The following is a 20,607-nucleotide window of genomic DNA, read 5'->3' on the forward strand; positions in this document are numbered from 1 at the left end:
TTTATATTTTGAATAGAGACAGGGTTTCACCATGTTGGTCAGGCTGGTCTTGAACTCCTGACATCAGGTGATCCACCTGCCCTGGCCTCCCAAAGTGCTGGGATTACAGGTGTGAGCCACTGCTCCCAGCCAGCATCTTAGTTTTTAAAAGCTCCTTAAGTGATTCCAACCAGCTGCCAGACGTGGGAGGTGCTTGGCTGAAGGCAAACTCCGGCGGGGAGGAGGAGCCAGTCTGTTCCCAAGCACACCCTCACTGCCTAGAAGGAGGCCTGGGCTAAGGCCCACGGAAGGGAGGGCTGGGATCAGGACGATCTGACTTGACAAAGGGCCACCATTTCTGAGCCAGGAGGGGATCACTTGCCTCCTGGCGGAGGTGAAGAGACGGATTTCTGAAGGAATTCTTAGGCATGTTGTGTATCTGCTAACCCCGGCCACATCCTCCCAGGACCGAGAACAGACTGTGCCTTCACCCTATTGCCCAAGTCAGAGGTCCCTGGAGCTGCCAAGGGGGCTGTGCCCACATGCCCCCAAGCAATTCAGTTTTCAAAACCTTACTAGGCCGTTGGAAGGAGGCACTGCCAGCTGCTCCCACATACCTGCCCCCTCTGCCCAACCACAGCAAGAGCCAAATGAGCCGAGAGATGACAAACCCTGAGGTCATCATGGGCTCTTCTGAAACAGAGCCTCATGGAGCCCTGCGCTCCGGTGCCCCCTGGTGGACACCTAGAGTTGTGGTTGGTAACCAACAAATGGACCAGTGAGTTCAGTTACTCCTGATGGGTTGGTGTGCAGGCACAGTCATGCCAGATGTGGCCCCATACACAGAATCAAGGAATTTCTAGTGCGACGCAGTGGCTCACACCTGGAATCCCAGCACTTGGGAGGCAGAAGCAGCAGGATCAGTTGAGTGTAGGAGTTCAAGGCTGCAGTGAGCTATGATCTGCACTCCAGCCTGGGTGACAGAGGGACACCCTGTCTCTAAAAAAATTAATTTTTTTGAGACAGTGTCTCGTTCTGTCACCCACGCTGGAGTGCAGTGGCATGATCTCGGCTCACTGCAACCTCTGACTCTTGGGTTCAAGCGATTCTCCTGCCTCAGCCTCCCCAGTAGCTGGGATTACAGGCATGCGCCACCACGCCCGGCTAATTTTTGTATTTTAGTAGAGACGGGGTTCCACCATGTTGGCCAGGCTGGTCTTGAATTCCTAAGCTCAAGTGATCCTCCTGCCTCGGCCTCCCAAAGTGCTGGGATTACAGGCGTGAGCCACTGCGCCTGGCCAAAAAGAAATTAATTTTTAAAAAAGAGGCTAGGCACGGTGGTTTACACCTATAATCCCAGTATTTTGGGAGGCCCAGGTGGGAGGCTGCTTGAGGCCAGGAGCTAGAGACCAGCTTGGGCAACATGGCAAGACTCCCTACCTACAAAAAATTTAAAAATTAGTCAGTCGTGATGGTGTGCACCTGTCATCTCAGCTACTCAGGAGGCTGAGGTGGGAGGATTGCTTGAGGCCAGCAGTTCGAGGCTGCAGTGGGGTACCATCACACCACTGCACTCCAGCCCTGGGCAACAGAGAGAGGCCTTGTCTCAAAAATAAATAAATTAAATAAACAAACTTCCAGTGGAGGAGTCAAGACCAATCATATGAAGGACGAGCTCCTTTGATTCTTCACCTACTCCTTTAACTCCCTGAAATCTGGCCTCCCCTGGAACCCACCATACTAAGTGTGGAAACGTTGCAGTCAAGGTTTGCCTTTAGGTGGTGAGGTCCTGTGTCACTCTCGCACCTTTCTTCTGCCCTCTCCTTTGCTCAAATCCAATTTGCAGTGCAGACACTGCACAATCTTTAGCTAACTGTTCTTCCTCCTTCTGCTAAAATAGTGAGCCTCCCAGGCAAGCCCATACCTGCTCTGTTCTTGGCTACCCTCTCCAGCTTGGTAAGATCGTTTCCACCCACTGCCACTCCCCGACTCCCCTCCCACAGCTGAGCCAGCGAGGCCCCCAGGTACCAAGCTCCCTGCATCTGCGGCTGCCTGCCTGCGCACTGATGTTGAGTGGACACCCAGACTTGCTCCATCTTAGGAGGTAGCAACAGAACCCAAACTCTCAGTTCCAGCTCTCCTTCCCTTCTCCCCTGGCTCTCTCATTTGTCCAGAAAGCAGATTCAGGTTCTTGGCAGCCCCCTTTACCCATCTCCTCCTTCAGCACCTAATACACCTACCTCAGCCCCAGATACCTCAGGGCTCCACCCTCCTGCCTCCTCTCTCGACTCACTTCCTCTCAGCTACCACTTTATTCCACATAGAAAGAACCTGTGTCCAAGTCCTAGCTTCCCCACGTTCATTTTTCAAACAGTGATCAAGTACCTTTGGGATGCCAGACCCCTAACCATGAGGTGACTTCCATGTGAGTGGGATCAGATCCTTCCATTAGCCTCTGCACCTAAGACATGAACCCTCACTGGGAGACTGTAAGAATTACACAAGATAATGCAATGATATTCACACCCTTGAATGGCATGATTACAGCAAACATTGTGTAGATGACCTTGCGGACTTCAGTCCCTGTACCTCCTGGTTAATTCCCTGTTAATCTTCCTAAAACATCGATTTCATCATGTCTCTCCCTTACTCAAGAACTCCACATTGCTCCCCAGTTCCACTCAGCATCGCTCCCCGGTTCCACTCAGCATCCCTCCCCGGTTCCACGCAGCATCGCTCCCCGGTTCCACTCAGCATCCCTCCCCGGTTCCACGCAGCATCGCTCCCCGGTTCCACTCAGCATCCCTCCCCGGTTCCACGCAGCATCGCTCCCCGGTTCCACGCAGCATCGCTCCCCGGTTCCACTCAGCATCCCTCCCCGGTTCCACGCAGCATCGCTCCCCGGTTCCACTCAGCATCCCTCCCCGGTTCCACGCAGCATCGCTCCCCGGTTCCACGCAGCATCGCTCCCCGGTTCCACTCAGCATCCCTCCCCGGTTCCACGCAGCATCCCTCCCCGGTTCCACTCAGCATCCCTCCCCGGTTCCACGCAGCATCGCTCCCCGGTTCCACTCAGCATCCCTCCCCGGTTCCACGCAGCATCGCTCCCCGGTTCCACGCAGCATCGCTCCCCGGTTCCACTCAGCATCCCTCCCCGGTTCCACGCAGCATCCCTCCCCGGTTCCACGCAGCATCGGTCCCCGGTTCCACTCAGCATCCCTCCCCGGTTCCACGCAGCATCGCTCCCCGGTTCCACGCAGCATCGCTCCCCGGTTCCACTCAGCATCCCTCCCCGGTTCCACGCAGCATCCCTCCCCGGTTCCACGCAGCATCGCTCCCCGGTTCCACTCAGCATCCCTCCCCGGTTCCACGCAGCATCCCTCCCCGGTTCCACGCAGCATCGCTCCCCGGTTCCACGCAGCATCGCTCCCCGGTTCCACTCAGCATCCCTCCCCGGTTCCACGCAGCATCCCTCCCCGGTTCCACTCAGCATCCCTCCCCGGTTCCACGCAGCATCGCTCCCCGGTTCCACTCAGCATCCCTCCCCGGTTCCACGCAGCATCGCTCCCCGGTTCCACGCAGCATCGCTCCCCGGTTCCACTCAGCATCCCTCCCCGGTTCCACGCAGCATCCCTCCCCGGTTCCACGCAGCATCGCTCCCCGGTTCCACTCAGCATCCCTCCCCGGTTCCACTCAGCATCCCTCCCCGGTTCCACGCAGCATCCCTCCCCGGTTCCACGCAGCATCGGTCCCCGGTTCCACTCAGCATCCCTCCCCGGTTCCACTCAACATCGCTCCCCGGTTCCACGCAGCATCGCTCCCCGGTTCCACGCAGCATTCCTCCCCGGTTCCACGCAGCATTGCTCCCCAGTTCCATTTAGCATCCCTCCCCGGTTCCACGCAGCATCGCTCCCCGGTTCCACGCAGCATCGCTCCCCGGTTCCACTCAGCATTCCTCCCCGGTTCCACGCAGCATCGCTCCCCGGTTCCACGCAGCATCGCTCCCCGGTTCCACACAGCATCGCTCCCCGGTTCCACACAGCATCGCTCAGTGCCCCACAGGTGTGAGTGTTCTACAAATCACAGCAGCCCTTAGGGGATGATTCACCACAGAAGCAGAGTTGGAAGTTGGGTCTAGAAGGGCCAAAAAGCCAAAACACACAAAAAGCCACAGCGAAGATAGGTCTGTGGGTTAAAACTCAAGGAAATTCCATGTCTAGAAGACAAGGCAGTCAGTATGTCAGAAATCAGGGAAGCAGGTGAAGACACAGATACAAGTCACCCTCAGCAAGGATGCTAATCTGTAACTTCTGCAGAGACGGGCTTGTCCATAGAAAAAAGGGACGTTCCTGGAACATTTGCTGTAGTTATCCAAGACACCTCACTATCAGCAGACCCAAAGAAGGTGACCGGGTGGTTAGGCTCAGAGGAACACTCGTAGGGGAACGCAGGGCACCTACGAGGTGAGTACAGCTTCTACGGTCTCACCAACAGCACTTCTTTGTTACTGGGATGCAGAGGAAACGATTATAAAAGAATAAATTTAGGCCGGGTGTAGTGGCTCACGCCTGTAATCCCAGCACTTTGGGAGGCCGAGATGGGCGGATCACCTGAGGTCAGGAGTTTGAGACCCGCCTGGCCAACATGGTGAAACCTCATCTCTACTAAAAATACAAAAATCAGCTGGATGTGGTGGCGGGCACCTGTAGTCCCAGCTACTCAGGAGGCTGAGGCTTGAGAATCACTTGAACCCTGGAGGCAGAGGTTGCAGTGAGCCGAGTTTGTGCCATTGCACTCCAGCCTGGGCAACAGAGCGAGACTCCATCTCAAAAATAAATAAATAAATAATAAATAAATAAAAATTTGAAGGGTAGAATTGAATCTGGGTGTGAAGTTTGAAGGAGGGAATGTACATTCTCAGTGGGAGAGGGATTTTATGTTAGAGCTGAAAAGACCTTAGAGAACATCAAGTCTAACACTCACTTAGCAGTGAGGACACAGGCTCTGAGAGGTAGAGTGGGTGACCCACAAACACACAGCAATTGAAGGGTAGAGCAGGTGACCCATGGACTTACAGCAATTGAAGGGTAGAGCGGGTGACCCACGGACTCACAGCAATTAAAGGACAGAGCAGGTGACCCACGGACTCACAGCAATTAAAGGATAGAGCAGGTGACCCACAGACACACAGCAACTGAAGAGTAGAGCGGGTGACCCACGGACACACAGCAATTGAAGGGTAGAGCAGGTGACCCATGGACTTACAGCAATTGAAGGGTAGAGCGGGTGACCCACGGACTCACAGCAATTAAAGGACAGAGCAGGTGACCCACGGACTCACAGCAATTAAAGGATAGAGCAGGTGACCCACAGACACACAGCAACTGAAGAGTAGAGCGGGTGACCCACGGACACACAGCAATTGAAGGGTAGAGCAGGTGACCCATGGACTTACAGCAATTGAAGGGTAGTGACTGCAATTGGATTAGAATCTCCATGACCAAGATAGAAATCCAGGGCGCCTACTCTACTCTACTCTCTCTCTCACCCGACTCCCTAACCCTCTAATACACACATAAATACCATGCTGAAGCTGCGCTGCAACAAACCCAGACGCGAGAAAAGTATGTTAGTGAATCTTGGGAATTTACATATGGGGATTGTATATGGCCCTGTCTTGATTTGCCTGGTTATAGGTGATGAAAAAGTACTTTGGCCAGGCACAGTGGCTCATGCCTGTAATCTCAACATTCTGGGAAGCCAAGGCAAGAGGATTGCTTGAGGCCAGGTGTTGAAGACCAGTCTGGTCGACACCCCATCTCTACAAAAATAAAAGAAAAAATTAGCTGGGTGTGGTGGCACGCGCCTGTAGTCCCAGCTACTCGGGAGGCTGAAGCGGGAAGATTGCTTGAGCCCAGGAGTTTGAGGTTACAGTGAGCTATGATGCTGCCACTGCACCCCAGCCTGGGCAACACAAGCAAGACCCCTACTCAAGAAATAAAAGAAGCCGGGCATGGTGGCTCACGCCTGTAATCCCAGGACTATCAGAGGCCGACGCAGGAGGATCACTTGAGCTCAGGAGTTTGAGACCAGCCTGGCCAACATGGTGAAACCCTGTCTCTACTAAAAATACAAAAATTAGCTGGGCGTGGTGGCAGGTGCCTATAATCCCAGCTACTCAGGAGGCTGAGGCAGGAGAATCGCTTGAACCTGGGAGATGGAGGTGGCAATGAGCCGAGATCATAACACTGCACTCCAGCCTGGGTGACAGAGCGACACTTCATCTCAAAAAAAAAAAAAGTTAAAACAGAGCCATTACTTCAAAAATTATTTTTGATGTAGGATTATGTATCCAGCCAAACTGTTAATAAAATGTGATTGAATAAAGGCCTAAAAAATATACAAGATCAGCTGGACACGGTGGCTCACACCTGTAATCCTAGCACTTTGGGCGGCTGAGGTGGGTGGATCACTTGAGGTGGGAAGTTCAAGACCAGCCTGACCAATATGGTGAAACACTGTCTCTACTAAAAATACAAAAATTAGCCAGGCATGGTGGCAGGTGCCTGTAGCCCCAGCTACTCAGGAGGCTAAGACAGGAGAATTGCTTGAACCCAGGAGGCGGAAGTTGCAGTGAGCCGAGATTTCGCCAGTGCTTTCCAGCCTGGGTGACAGAGCAAGACTCCGTCAAAAAAAAAAAAAAGAAAAAAGAGCTAAAGCCACATTTCCTGTTGCAGAAAATCAACAGGTAATATCTAAAACTGGAAACATTTTAAGTTATTTAGAAATAAAGAGATAAATGCCAAAAGAAACTGCTAAAAGAGTTGAAAACCATGGCTTCTAAGGACTGGGGAAAGTCAGAGCTATCCTTTATTATAAACCTTGAAGACTATTTGAGTTTTTAAAACTATGCATAAGTATTTTATTGATAAAAATCAAAATTAATTAGAAAAACAAATCTTTTTAGCTTGAAATAACTGGCATTAACATTAAAAAACAGTGGTCAGCCGCGGTGGCTCACGCCTGTAATCCCAGCACTTTGGGAGGCCGAGACGGATGGATCACTTGACCTCAGGAGTTTGAGACCAGCCTCGCCAACATGTTGAAACCCCATTTCTACCAAAAATACAAAAGTTAGCCAGGCGAGGTGGTGCATGCCTGTAATCCCAGCTACTCGGGAGGCTGAGGCAGGAGAATCGCTTGAGCCCAGGAGGTGGAGGTTGCAGTGAGCCAAGATTGTGCTACTGCACTCCAGCCTGGGTGACAGAGTGAGACCTTGTCTCAAAAAATAATGCTGCTTTCTGCCTGCATACTGAGTCCTTCTCATTTAAAAACCAGTTATGTATAACTATGAATATATGACACTCTTTTTACATGTTCTATCATGCAAATGGATTTTTAATTTGGCATGTTGAGATCTATCGTTGCTGAAACATAGTTCATTTTAACCTCCAGAGATACACGATTGCATGAATATACAATTTTTCTCAATCCTCATTCAGGGACATTTTGAGTGTTTCCAATTTTTTGCTAATACAAACACTTCTGTGATGAACATCTTGTATACACATCCCCTTGTGAGAACACGGACGGACCTCTCTTCCAGTTTAACTAGGCCGCAGGCATAATGTGCACTTTCAGATACCGTCTGCAATGCCAAACTCTTTTTCCAAAATGCGTATATCAGTTTTCACTGTCACCATCAGCGTTTATGAGTTTGTGGGAGATTCTTACCTTCTTTTTCTTACATTGATTAAATTTATTATGATGATTTTTTTAGAAACGGAGTCTCACTATGTTGCCCAGGCTGGAGTGCAGTGGCTATTCACAGATGCGATCCCACTACAGTGAGTTTTGACCTGCTCCATTTCTGACCTGGGCCACTTCACCCACTTTAGGCAACCTGGTGGTCTCCCCATCCTGAGAGGTCACCATATTGATGCCGAACTTAGTGCAGACACCCAATCAAAGTAGGGCACAGCTGCCCAGAGCTCCTGGGCTCAAGCCACCCTCCTCCTCAGCCTCCCAAGTAGCTGGGATTACAGGCGTGCACCACCTCACCTGGCAAGATTCTCAGCTTCTTTGAGACCGAGATTGGTGTTTTTCCTTCAGAGCTATTAAAGGCGGCTGTGCTTCCTCTTTTATAGACATTTTTCCTGCAGCCTGAGGCCATTAAATTGGCACTGAGAGTCTGACGCCATCCTTGGGCCTGGTCCTCACTGGTGCAGGGTTTTCCCCAGAGTTTATGCCACCCGGTAAGAGATGGGGTGGTGGGAATCCACGCCCATGGGGTGATACCCTCGGGTCTCTAAGCCTCCCGCATGCACTGACAGACAGCATTTCTGACATTCAGCTCTATTGTTCCCTATTCCTGTTTCTCGTTAGTTTCCTAGAAGGCAGAAAAGGTTGCCCTTCTCCAATGGGAACGCTCAGCGTTTTGATGACTCATCATTTTGCCTTTCATGGGCCTAACGGCACAACCTCTTTGCTACACTGCATTCGTCTCCAGAATTTTCTGTTCCTTTCCTTGAAGGCCACTCTGGAAAGCTTCCAGCATCAAGTTGGACCTGCTCGTGTGATCGGTTCTGATGCTGCTCCCCTGCCGGGCGCCACCCACCTCCTCATCCCGGTCAATTTCGCGAGTTGGAAGGGAGCTCGCCTTTCAGCCCTCCACCTTACCCTGGAAGCATTCTGCATGTTAATTATGTGCCCAGACACTTAACAAATCCTTCCTTCTACAAAGTGTATGCAAAACGCTGCATCCACACCCAGAAGCACTTGCCACACATAACAGAGGGAGCACTTCCGTCACCCAGGAACACGGCTCTGATCAAGGAATTCAAGAACCCAACAGAAAAATACAGAACAGAAACTACTGCGATAAAGCTCTAATACCTTGATTGGAGTGACAGTTACTCTTACATTTTTCAAAATTCATAAAGTTTACATTTAAGATCTGTTGCGGGGGGAGGGGGCGAAGCGGGGGAGAGCATCGGGACAAATAGCTAAGGCGTGCAGGGCTTAACACCTAGGAGACGGGTGGATGGGTGCAGCAAACCACCATGGCACATGTTTGCCTGTGTAACAAAACCTGCGTGTTCTGCACATGTATCCCAGAACTTAAAAAAAAAAAAAACTGTTCATTTTGTTGTATGTAAAATATACTTTAATTTTTTTCTTAATGCAGTAAGGTAAAAGTAGGCAGCCCTAGTAGTGGCCATAGTATAAAATGATAAATAACTGTCAATTTCCTTCCTTCCAGGTGTAGGAAGGTACATAAAATCAAAGATACAGGACAATCCTAGGCATTGGAGGAATAGCAAGTAAAAACCTAATGCTAAATGACGAGTTAATGGGTGCAGCACACCAACATGGCACATGTATACATATGTAACAAACCTGCACATTGTGCACGTGTACCCTAATACTTAAAGTATAATAATAAAAAAAGAGATAAACTTCATGATACATAAAGCATATCTCAATAAAGCTGTTGAAAAAAAGGTAAAAAAGAGCAAGTAAAAATAACAGTTATAATCTGAAAATGTTATATATATCAGGCATTATAATAATGCTTTTTACCTGCATTATTTCAATTAATCCTTGAAACAGTTTTTTGAAGTAGATACTTCTCATTCAATACATATTGACTTTCTTCTATGCGCTCAGTATTGGGCTGGCTGGAAATCCAGGAGTGAGCAAGTCAGATATGGTAGCTGCTGCTTTTTTTAAAAAAGTTTTGAGATGGAGTCTCGCTCTGTCGCCCAGGCTGGAGTGCACTGGTGCGATCTTGGCTCGCTGCAACCTCCCCAAGTTCAAGCAATTCCCCTCCCTCAGCCTCCTGAGTAGCTGAGACTACAGGCGCATCACCACACCCGGCTAATTTTTGTATTTTTTTTTAGTAGAGACGGAGTTTCACCATGTTGGCCAGGTTGGTCTCGAACTCCCAGCCTCAAGTGATCCACTTGCCTCAGCCTCCCAAAGTGCTGGGATTACAGGTGTGAGCCACCATGCCTGGCCTATAGGAGCTGTTTCTAGGAAGCTTAAATTGTTTATTTTATAAAAGAAGAAACTGGCTGGGTGTAGTGGTTCATGCCTGTAATCCTAACACTTCGGGAGGCCAAGGCGGAGGATTGCTTGAGTTCAGAAGTTTGAGACTAGTTAGCCTGGGAGACATAGTGAGACCACGTCTCTATAAAAAAGAAAATTAGCCAGGTGTGGAGGTGCATTCCTGTAGTCCTAGCTCTCGGGAGGCTGAGGTAGGAGGATCGCTTGAGCCTGGGAGGTGGAGGCTGCAGTGAATTGTGATCGTGCCACTGCACTCCTCCTGGGTGACAGAGTGAGACCCTGTCTCAAAAAAGACAGAAGAAACCATGAGAACCTAAGTAAGTTGCCCAAGGACACACCACGAGTTGATGGCAAAGTCTTTTTTTTTTTTTTTTTTGACAGAATCTCACTCTGTCACTCAGGCTGGAGTGCAGTGGCGCCATCTCAGCTCACTGCAACCTCTGCCTCCCAGGTTCAAACGATTCTCCTGACTCAGCCTCCCGAGTAGCTGGGACTATAGGCATGTGCCACCACAACCGGTTAATTTTTTTTGGTTTTTATAGTAGAGACGGGGTTTCACCATGTTGGCCAGGCTGGTCTTGAACTCCTGGCCTCAAGGGATCTGCCTGCCTCAGTCTCCCAAAATGCTGGGATTACAGGCGTGAGCCACCGCGCCTGTCGCAAAGTCATTATTTTTTGAACCAACCTCCTTATAACTTCAAATACTTTACTCTTAACCACCGTACTAAAGCAGTGCTATTTAAATATCCAATATTCCACCTGCTCCTTCACGGTGTCCAGCTCCCTTGCAGTCAGACAGGGCCACGGGACTAGTTCTGGCCAATGAATTGTGAGACATGACATATGTCACTTATTTGGCTGAGGCAATAAAGAGCTCTGGGTGATTCTCCAATCTCTTTTTCTCTCATGATGATGGAGAGTGCTGCATATTCTAGATGCTGCTGTCACAAAATGTGGGAAGTTCAGTCGTCAATGACCCCGCTTAACAATGTGGACAAGAACTCCTGCCAGCTCCGAGAGGAGGAGGTAGCGTGAATGAAAAACAAGCTTCTGTTCTGTTTGGCCACACAGTGCATTGATGAGCCTGGGGAAGAAACGGAAATCTATTCATACGTTGCTGATGGGAGTATAAGTTGGTCCAACATCTTTGGAGGTCAACCTAAAAGTTACCTAACAAAATTCTAAATGCATAAGCCATTTGATCTAAGAAATTCTATTTCTAGGTATTTGTCCTATGGAAAAACCCCCTACTTGTGCACAAAGATAGATAAATAAATAGATAGAAACATACACACGCACACACACAAATCATAGGTACTCTGTTAAACATAACATGCAGTAGCAAAATAGTTCAACCTACTTAGACGTTCTTTAAAAGGGGAATGATTTGTAAAAAGATACCACATATCTATGGAATGTCTAATATCCAGTATTTTTAAAGAATAGATTTATTCATCTAGATATGAATCAGTCAAGATCTGTAATTAAGTGAACAAAGCAAGATGCTATGGTGTATATGTACACTTTTAATTTTACTATTTTATTGAGGTATAATTGATGTGCACTGCACTACACAATTTAAAATAACTTGATGGATTCGAGAGGGGTGCACACTGTGACACCATCCCATCCCCACTATCACATGTCCATCACCTGCAAAAGTTTCTTTGTGCATCTTGGGCGTCTCTCCCTTCCACCACTGCTCACATCCTCCAGTGCCACTACCTGTCACCAGGCAACCAGCGATTTTCTGTCACTATCAATTAATTTGCATTTTCAAGAATTTTATATAAATGGAACCAATAGTTCATTTTCATAGCTAAGTAGTAGTCTATTGTATAGCTATAATACATTCTGATAGCTATCTGGGTTGTTTCCACTTTTTAAAACATATATATTTAGAGGGTACAAGTGTAGGCTTCTTAGTGCACACATTCCATAGTGGTGACGTCTGGGCTGTAGTGCTCCCATCACCTGAATAATGAACATTTTACCCAAAAGGTGGTTTTCCAGCCCTCACCAGCCTCCCACCCTCTCAACTTTTGGGGTCTCCAGAGTCTGCCACTCCATCTGTATGACCATATGTACCCACTGTTTAGCTCTCACTTATAAGTGAGAACATGCAGTATTGCACTCCCTCCCTCCCACCCTCCCACCCTCCCGCCCTTCCTCTCTTCCTCCTCCTCCTCGTCTTCTTCTTTCTTCTTCCTCTTCTCTCTCTCTTTCTTCTTTTCTTTGACTGAGTCTCACTCTGTCACCCAGGGTGGAGTGCAGTGGTGCAATCTCGGCTCACTGCAACCTCCGCCTCCCTGCAACCTCCGCCTCCCGGATTCAAGCGATCCTCTCGCCTCAGCTTCCTGAGTAGCTGAGATTACAGGTGCACACCACCACACCCGGATCATTTTTTTATTTTTTGTAGGGATGGGGTTTTGCCATGTTGGCCAGGCTGGTCTTGAACTCCTGACCTTAAGTGACCTGCCCGCCTCATGACTTTCTGTTTCTAAATTAGTTCATTGTTCCCACTTTTGAGCTATTGCAAATAAAGCTTCCATGAACCTCTGAGCGCAAGCGTTTGTGTGGATGCAAGTTTTTGCTTCTCACGGATAGCCCTAGACATAGCATGGCTGGTCACATATTGGGTATTTATTTAACTTTTAAGGAAACTACCAAATTGTATTCTAAAGTAGTAGGAACAGTTTATATTCCCATCAGCAGCATGCAAAATTCCAGTGGCTCAACATCCTCACTAATACTTAGTATAGTCTGTCTCTTAAATTCTGGCCCTTTTAACGAGCACATAGCGGCATCTCGCTGTGGCTTCACTTGCATCTCCCTGACCACTAACGACGTTGAATATCTTCCATGCACTTAGTGCCCACTTGTGCATCTTTTGTTAAGTCTTTATTCAAATATTTTAAAAATTTAAAAAATTTTGCTTGTCTTATTATTGAGTTATAAGAGATCTTTACCTATTCTGGATCTACATTATTAGATATATGATTTGCAAATATTTTCTTCCCATCTGTGGTTTGCCTTTTCGTTTTTTAAATAGTATCTTTTGAAAAGCAAGTTTTTCATTTTGATGAAGTCTAACCTTTTCTTTCTTTCTTTCTTTTTTTTTTTGTTTGAGACAGAGTCTCGCTCTGCCGCCCAGGCTGGAGTGCAGTGGTGTGATCTCGGTTCACTGCAACCTCCGCCTCCTGGGTTCACGACATTCTCCTGCCTCAGCCTCCTCAGTAGATGGGACTACAGACGCCTGCCACCACGCCCAGCTAATTTTTTGTATTTTTAGTGGAGACGGGGTTTTGCAGCGTTAGCCAGGATGGTCTCGATCTGACCTCATGATCCGCCCACCTCAGCCTCCCAAAGTGCTGGGATTACAGGCGTGAGCCACCGCACCCGGCCGAAGTCTAACCTTTTCTTTTTTTTTGTATTCTACCTAAGAAAGTTTTGCCTACCCTAAAGATTTTCTCCTATGTGTTTTTAATGGAAATTTCATAATTTTAGATTTTACATGTAGGTCTATGCCTTTTTGAATTAGTTTTTGTGGATGGTATGGGGTAAGGGTCAATGTTTACTTTTTTGCCCCTATAGATATCCAGTTGATCCAGCACCATTTGTTACAAAAACTTATCTTTCCCCATTGAATTGCCATGGCACATTTGTCAAAAATCGATTGGCCATATATGAATGGGTTTGTACCTGGACTCTGTTACGTCAATCTATATATCTATTTTTTTATTTTTATTTTTATTTTTGAGATGGAGTCTTGCTCTTTCGCCCAGGCTTGAGTGCAGCGGTGCAATCTTGGTTCACTGCAACCTCCACCTCCCAGGGTCAAGTGATCCTCCTGTCTCAGCCTCCCGAATAGCTGGGACTACAGGTGCGAGCCACCACGCCCAGCTAATTTTTGTATTTTGTTTTGTATTTTTGTTTTACCATGTTGGCCAGACTGGTCTTGAACTCCTGACCTCAGGTGATCCACCCGTCTTGGCCTCCGGAAGTGCTGGGATTACAGGCGTGAACCACCGCACCCAGCCTATACATCTATTTGTTTGCCTGTACCAAACTGTCTTGGTTGCTGAGAGTTTATAAGCTTTGAAATCAGGTAGGTAATACCTCTAGCTTTGTTCTTCTTCTTCTTTCCTTCCTTCTCCTTCTGCTCCTACTTCTCCATCTCCTTCTCCAGGCACCAGATACGGCAACATCAGATTAATGAGTGGAATGGACAGAACAAGCTCCTATTCTATTTTCTTGCTCTAAACGCCCATTTAATATATTGTCCTCAGATAGAGGACATATCAAATACTAAACTAATAATATAGACTACACTTAATCTTTGCCGAAAGGCTGAGAAAGAATTGTTCTTCTTTAAAAAAGAAAAAAAAACAAACAAAAAACACAACTGTTTCTGGCCGGGCACGGTGGCTCACACCTGTAATCTCAGCACTTTGGGAGGTTCAGGCAGGCAGATCAATTGAGGCCAGGAGTTCAAGGCCAGCCTAGCCAACGTGGCAAAACCCCATCTCTACTAAACATACAAAAATTACCTGAGTGTGGTGTCAGACGCCTGTAATTCCAGCTACTCGGGAGGCTGAGGCAGGAGAATCATTTGAACCTGGGAGGCGGAGGTTCCTGTGAGCTGGGATTATGTCACTGCACTCCAGCCTGGGCAACAGAGAAAGACTCCATCTCAAAAATAAATAAATAAACAAACAATACAAAATAAAATAAAATAAAAAATTGCAACCAAGCGCAGTGGCTCATGCCTTTAATCCCAGCACTTTGGGAGGCTGAGGTGGGTGGATCACCTGATGTCAGGAGTTCAAGACCAGCCTGGCCAACATGGCAAAACCCTGTTTCTACTAAAAATACAAAAATTAGCCAGGCCTGGTGGCAGGCACCTGTTATCCCAGCTACTGGGGAGGCTGAGGTGGGAGAATCTCTTGAACCCAGGAGGCACAGGTTGCAGTGAGCTGGGATCACGCCACTGCACTCCAGCCTGGGCGACAAAGCAAGACTCCATCTCAAAAAATAAAAGCTTCTCTAGGCCCTCCATATTTCCATATAACTCTTAGTATCACTTTGTCAATTTATGTAAAAAAGCCTTGAATTTTGTATGGAGTTGTGTTAACTCTATAGATCAATTTGGGAAAATTTGACATCTTAACAATTGTTACTGATTGAATGTCTTTGCCCGCCTCCCAGATTTACATGTTGAAACCTGATACCTAGTGTGGTGGTATTTGGACAAGGGGACTTTGGGAGATGATAAGGCCATGAGGATAGATCCCACATAAATGGGATTTGTGTCCTTACAACAGAGACCCTAGGGAGCTGCCTCCCTCCCTCTGCCATGTGAGGACACAATAAGAAGACAGCTGTCTATGAACAGGAAAGCCAGTCCTCACCAGATACCAAATCTGCTGCCTCAATCTTACACTTACCAGCCTCCAGAACATGAGAAATAAATGTTTGCTGTTTAAGCCACCTATATTGCTGTAGCAGCCCAAACAGATTAAGACGATCATACTGAATCTTCCAATTCATGAGATATATTTTTGCCAATTCAGAAATGTGGTATATTAATTGAAATCTTTAATTTCTCTCAGCAACATTTTGTAGTTTTCAGCATTAAAAATTTTAACATCTTTTGTTAAATTTTTTCCTAAGCATTCCATGTTCTTTAGCACTATTGTAAATTAATTTTTAATAATTATTTGATGCCGTTACATAATACAAATGATTTTATTTATTTTTTTTTTTTTGTAGAGACAGGGCTTTGCCACATTGTTCAGGCTGGTCTTAAACTTGTGAGCTCAGGCATTCTTCCTGCCTCTGTCTCCCAAAGTTCTGGGATTACAGGCATGAGCCACGGCTCCCAACCAAGAATACAAATCATTTTAATATAGCAATCTTGTATCCCGTGACCCTGACAAATTCATTTATTCATTTTAGAAGTTTTTGTAAATTTCTTGGGCTATTATATAGGAGCAATCATAAACTTTGCAAATAAAGATAATTGTACTTATTTCTTTTTTTAAAAAATTTTACTTTAAGTTCTGGGACACATGTGCAGAGCGTGCAGGTTTGTTACATAGGTATACACATGCCATGGTGGTTTGCTGCACCTATCAACCCATCATCAAGGTTTTAAGCCCTGAATGCACGAGGTATTTGTCCTAATGCTCTCCTTCCCCTTGCCCCCAACCCCCGACAGGCCCCAGTGTGTGATGTTCCCCTCCTTGTGTCCATATTGTTCAACTCCCACTTAGGAGTGAGAACACGCAGTGTTTGGTTTTCTGCTCCTGTGTTAGTTTGCTGAGAATGATGGGTTCCAGCTTCACCCATGTCCCTGCAAAGGACATGAACCCATTCTTTTTCATGGCTGCGTTTAATTAATTAATTAATTAATTATTGAGACAGAGTCTCCCTTTGTCACCCAGGCTGGAGTGCAGTGGCACAATCTTGGCTCACTGCAACCTCTGCCTCCTGTGTTCCAGTGATTCTGCTGCCTCAGCCTCCTGAGTAGCTGGGATTACAGGTGCCCACCACCAAGCCTGGCTAATTTTTGTAATTTTAGTAGAGACGGGGTTTCACCGTGTTGGCCAGGCTGGTCTCAAACTCCTGACTTCAATGATCCCCCCACCTTGGCCTCCCAAAGTGCTGGGATTACAGGCGTGAGCCACGGCTCCTGGTCCAATTCTAACTGTTTCTGATCATTATAGCTTTTCTTTCTTTTTCTAATCTTATCACATTGGCTAGGGCTTTCCCAACAATGTTGAAAAGGTGGTGAGAGGAAAGTGGAGCAAGATGCTCAAGTAGGGCCCTCCAGCAATCACCCCCCACCCCACCCCACCCCTGGCCCCACCCACCCCCACCCCACCCCTGCCCAGGACCACTAAACCGAAAACTCTCAAGATGAGAAAGCACCTGCATAAGAACCGAAAATCAGATGAACAACTGCAGTATCTGGTTTTCATATCATCTCAAGAAAAGCACTGAAGAGGACAGGAAAGACGATCTTGAAATGCTAACATCACCCATCTCCTACCCCACGGCAGCAGTCCCACGGCACGGAGAGAGAATCCGTGTGCTGGGGGAGGTAGAGCACAGTGATGATGGGACTTTGCACGGCACGGAGAGAGAATCCGTGAGCTGGGGGAGGTAGAGCACAGTGATGATGGGACTTTGCACGGCAGGGAGAGAGAATCCGTGTGCTGGGGGAGGTAGAGCACAGTGATGATGGGACTTTGCACGGCAGGGAGAGAGAATCCGTGAGCTGGGGGAGGTAGAGCACAGTGATGATGGGACTTTGCACGGCAGGGAGAGAGAATCCGTGAGCTGGGGGAGGTAGAGCACAGTGATGATGGGACTTTGCACGGCACGGAGAGAGAATCCGTGAGCTGGGGGAGACAGAGCACAGTGATGACGGGACTTTGCACGGCACGGAGAGAGAATCCGTGAGCTGGGGGAGGTAGAGCACAGTGATGATGGGACTTTGCACGGCAGGGAGAGAGAATCCGTGTGCTGGGGGAGGTAGAGCACAGTGATGACAGGACTTTGCACGGCACGGAGAGAGAATCCGTGAGCTGGGGGAGGTAGAGCACAGTGATGATAGGACTTTGCACGGCACGGAGAGAGAATCCGTGAGCTGGGGGAGGTAGAGCACAGTGATGATGGGACTTTGCACGGCACGGAGAGAGAATCCGTGAGCTGGGGGAGACAGAGCACAGTGATGACAGGACTTTGCACGGCACGGAGAGAGAATCCGTGAGCTGGGGGAGACAGAGCACAGTGATGACAGGACTTTGCACGGCAGGGAGAGAGAATCCGTGAGCTGGGGGAGGTAGAGCACAGTGATGATAGGACTTTGCACGGCAGGGAGAGAGAATCCGTGTGCTGGGGGAGGTAGAGCACAGTGATGATGGGACTTTGCACGGCACGGAGAGAGAATCTGTGAGCTGGGGGAGACAGAGCACAGTGATGACAGGACTTTGCATGGCACGGAGAGAGAATCCGTGAGCTGGGGGAGGTAGAGCACAGTGATGATGGGACTTTGCATGGCAGGGAGAGAGAATCCGTGAGCTGGGAGAGGCAGAGCACAGTGATGATAGGATTTTGCACAGCAGGGAGAGAGAATCCGTGAGCTGGGGGAGACAGAGCACAGTGATGATAGGACTTTGCATTGCCACTCGGTGCTGCCCAGTCACAGTGGAAAACAACACAGGGCAGCACTCACAGACCCAGCATTTAAACCAGCCCTAGCAAAGACAAATCCTCAATCTCAGTGGTGTGAACCTGAATTCTAGCAAGCCACGCACTGCTGGCTAAAGGGCTCTGGGATCCTAAATAAATTTGAAAGGCAGCCTAGGCCACAGGGACTGCAATTCCTGGAAATACCCTGGAGCCAGTGGACTTGGGGTGCACATGACCTAGTGAGACACCAGCGGGGGCAGCCCGGGGAGTGCTTGTGTCAACCCTCACCCACCCCCAGGCTGTGCAGCTCACAGCACTGGGAGAGACTCCCTCCTTCTACTGGATGAGAGGAGGGAGGAGGATAAAGAGGACTTTGTCTTGCCACTTGGGTACCAGCTCAGCCACAGTAAAATAACTCACCAAGCAGAGTCCTGAAGCTCCCCTGTTCTAGGCCCCAGCTACTGGACAACATTTCTAGGCACATACTGGGCCAGAAGGAAACCTGCTGCCTGGAAGGAAAGGGTCTGTCCTGGCAGCCTTCTTCACCTCCCGACTAAATAGCCCTTGGGCCTTAAATAAATATCAGCAGTAGCCAGGCAGGCAGCACTCACCACAGGCCTTGGGGGAGACTCAGAGCCTTACTGGCTTTAAGTGTGACCCAGCACACCTCCAGCTGTGGTGGCCACAGAAAGAGGCTCCTTCTCCTTGAGAAAAAGGGAGAGAAGAGTAAAGAGGACTTTGTCTTGCACTGGAGGTACCAGCTCAGCCATAGTAAATAAAGCAGCAAGCAGATTCCTGAAGTCCCAGATTCCCAGCCTTAGTTCCTGGATGGCATTTCTGCACCTGCTCTGGGCTGGAAGGGAATCTGCCGCCCTGAAAAGAAAGACACAAGCCTGGCTGCATTTGCCACCTGCTGACTAAAGAGCCCCTGGTGCTTGAAGAAACATCAGCGGTCACCAAGCAGTTCTTGCCACGGGCCTGGGGTGGTAGCGGCCATGGGGAGAGACTCCTGCTTGGGGAAAGGAGAGGGAAGAGTGAAAACGACGCTGTGTTTAACTCGGGGGTCAGCACAACCACAGTAAAATCAAGCACCAAGTAGATTCCAAAAATTCCCAATTCTGGGCCCTAGCTCCCGGAAAGCATTTCGAGATTCACCCCGATTTCTAGACCCACCCTGGGCCAGAAGGGAACCTGCCACCCTGAAAGGAACAAGACAAGCCTGGCTGCATTCACCTCCTGCTCACCAAAGAGTACTTGGGCCCTAAAGAAACATCAGTGGGAGTGAAGCCATAGTTGCCACAAGCTGTGGGAGAGACCCAGTGCTGGGCTGGCTTCAGGTCTGACCCAGCATGGTCCTGAGGAGAGAGGTCATTTCTCTTACTGTCTCCTGTCTCTGAAGAGAAGGAGGAAGTAAAAGCTGAAAAACAACAGGAATGAAGTCAGTGGCAAGACCAGCCGGCGCACTGATGACCAGGCCTGAGGTTAAAGATTAACCCCCGACTCTAACCAGATGTGCTCTCTATAGGTCTCAATCTATCATGACCCTTTCACGTGGACCCCTTAGAGTTGTAAGCCCTTAAAAGGGCCAGGAACTCTTTCTTCTAGGAGCTTCGTTCTTGAGATGCAAGTCTGCCGACGCTCCCGGCCGAATAAAGCCTCTTCCTTCTTTAACCCGGTGTCTGAGGGGTTTTGTCTGCAGCTCATCCTGCTACAGTCCCAGTGCTGGTGGCCACAGGAGTGCTTGTGTCGCCCCTCCCCTAACGCCAGACAGCTCAGCATGGAGAGAAAGACTCCATTTGTTTGGGGTAAAGTGAAGGAAAAGAACAAGAGGCTCTGCCTGGTAATCCAGGGAATTCTCCCAGATCTTACTTAAGACCACCAAGGTGGTCCCTCTATGAGTCTGCAAGAGTCATAGTGTTACTGGGCTTGAGGTGCCTCTAATGCAGATGTGACTGCAGTGACAAAAGACTTAGGTCACAACCCTCAGTTCCCTTTGAATACTGGGAAAGCTTTCTCAAGAAGGACGGGAGGCCGGGTGCGGTGGCTCATGCCTGTAATCCCAGCACTTTGGGAGGCTGAGGTGGGTGGATCACCTGAAGTCGGGAGTTCGAGACCAGCCTGACCAACATGGAGAAACCCCATCTCTACTAAAAATACAAAATAAGCCAGGCGTGGTGGTGGGTGCCTGTAATCCCAGCTACTCAGGAGGCTGAAGCAGGAGAACCACTTGAACCCAGGAGGTGGAGGTTGCAGTGAGCTGAGATTGCACCACTGCACTCCAGCCTGGGCAACAAGAGTGGAACTCCGTCAAAAAAGAATAAGAATAAGGAGGAGGAGGAGGAGGAGGAAGAAAGAGGAAGG

At 48.6% G+C, this 20,607-nt stretch overlaps 1 non-coding gene across 1 annotated transcript; it reads right to left on the minus strand.

The window, feature by feature from the left end:
• Positions 1-14,222: 14,222 nt before the first annotated feature.
• LOC112208890 (U2 spliceosomal RNA) lies at positions 14,223-14,409 on the minus strand. Its single transcript, XR_002943437.1, has one exon. It is a non-coding gene; the product is annotated as a U2 spliceosomal RNA (small nuclear RNA).
• Positions 14,410-20,607: the final 6,198 nt, after the last annotated feature.

This window comes from Pan troglodytes, chromosome 2 (genome assembly GCF_028858775.2).
Source record: "Pan troglodytes isolate AG18354 chromosome 2, NHGRI_mPanTro3-v2.0_pri, whole genome shotgun sequence".
In the NCBI taxonomy this organism is placed as follows: domain Eukaryota; kingdom Metazoa; phylum Chordata; class Mammalia; order Primates; family Hominidae; genus Pan; species Pan troglodytes.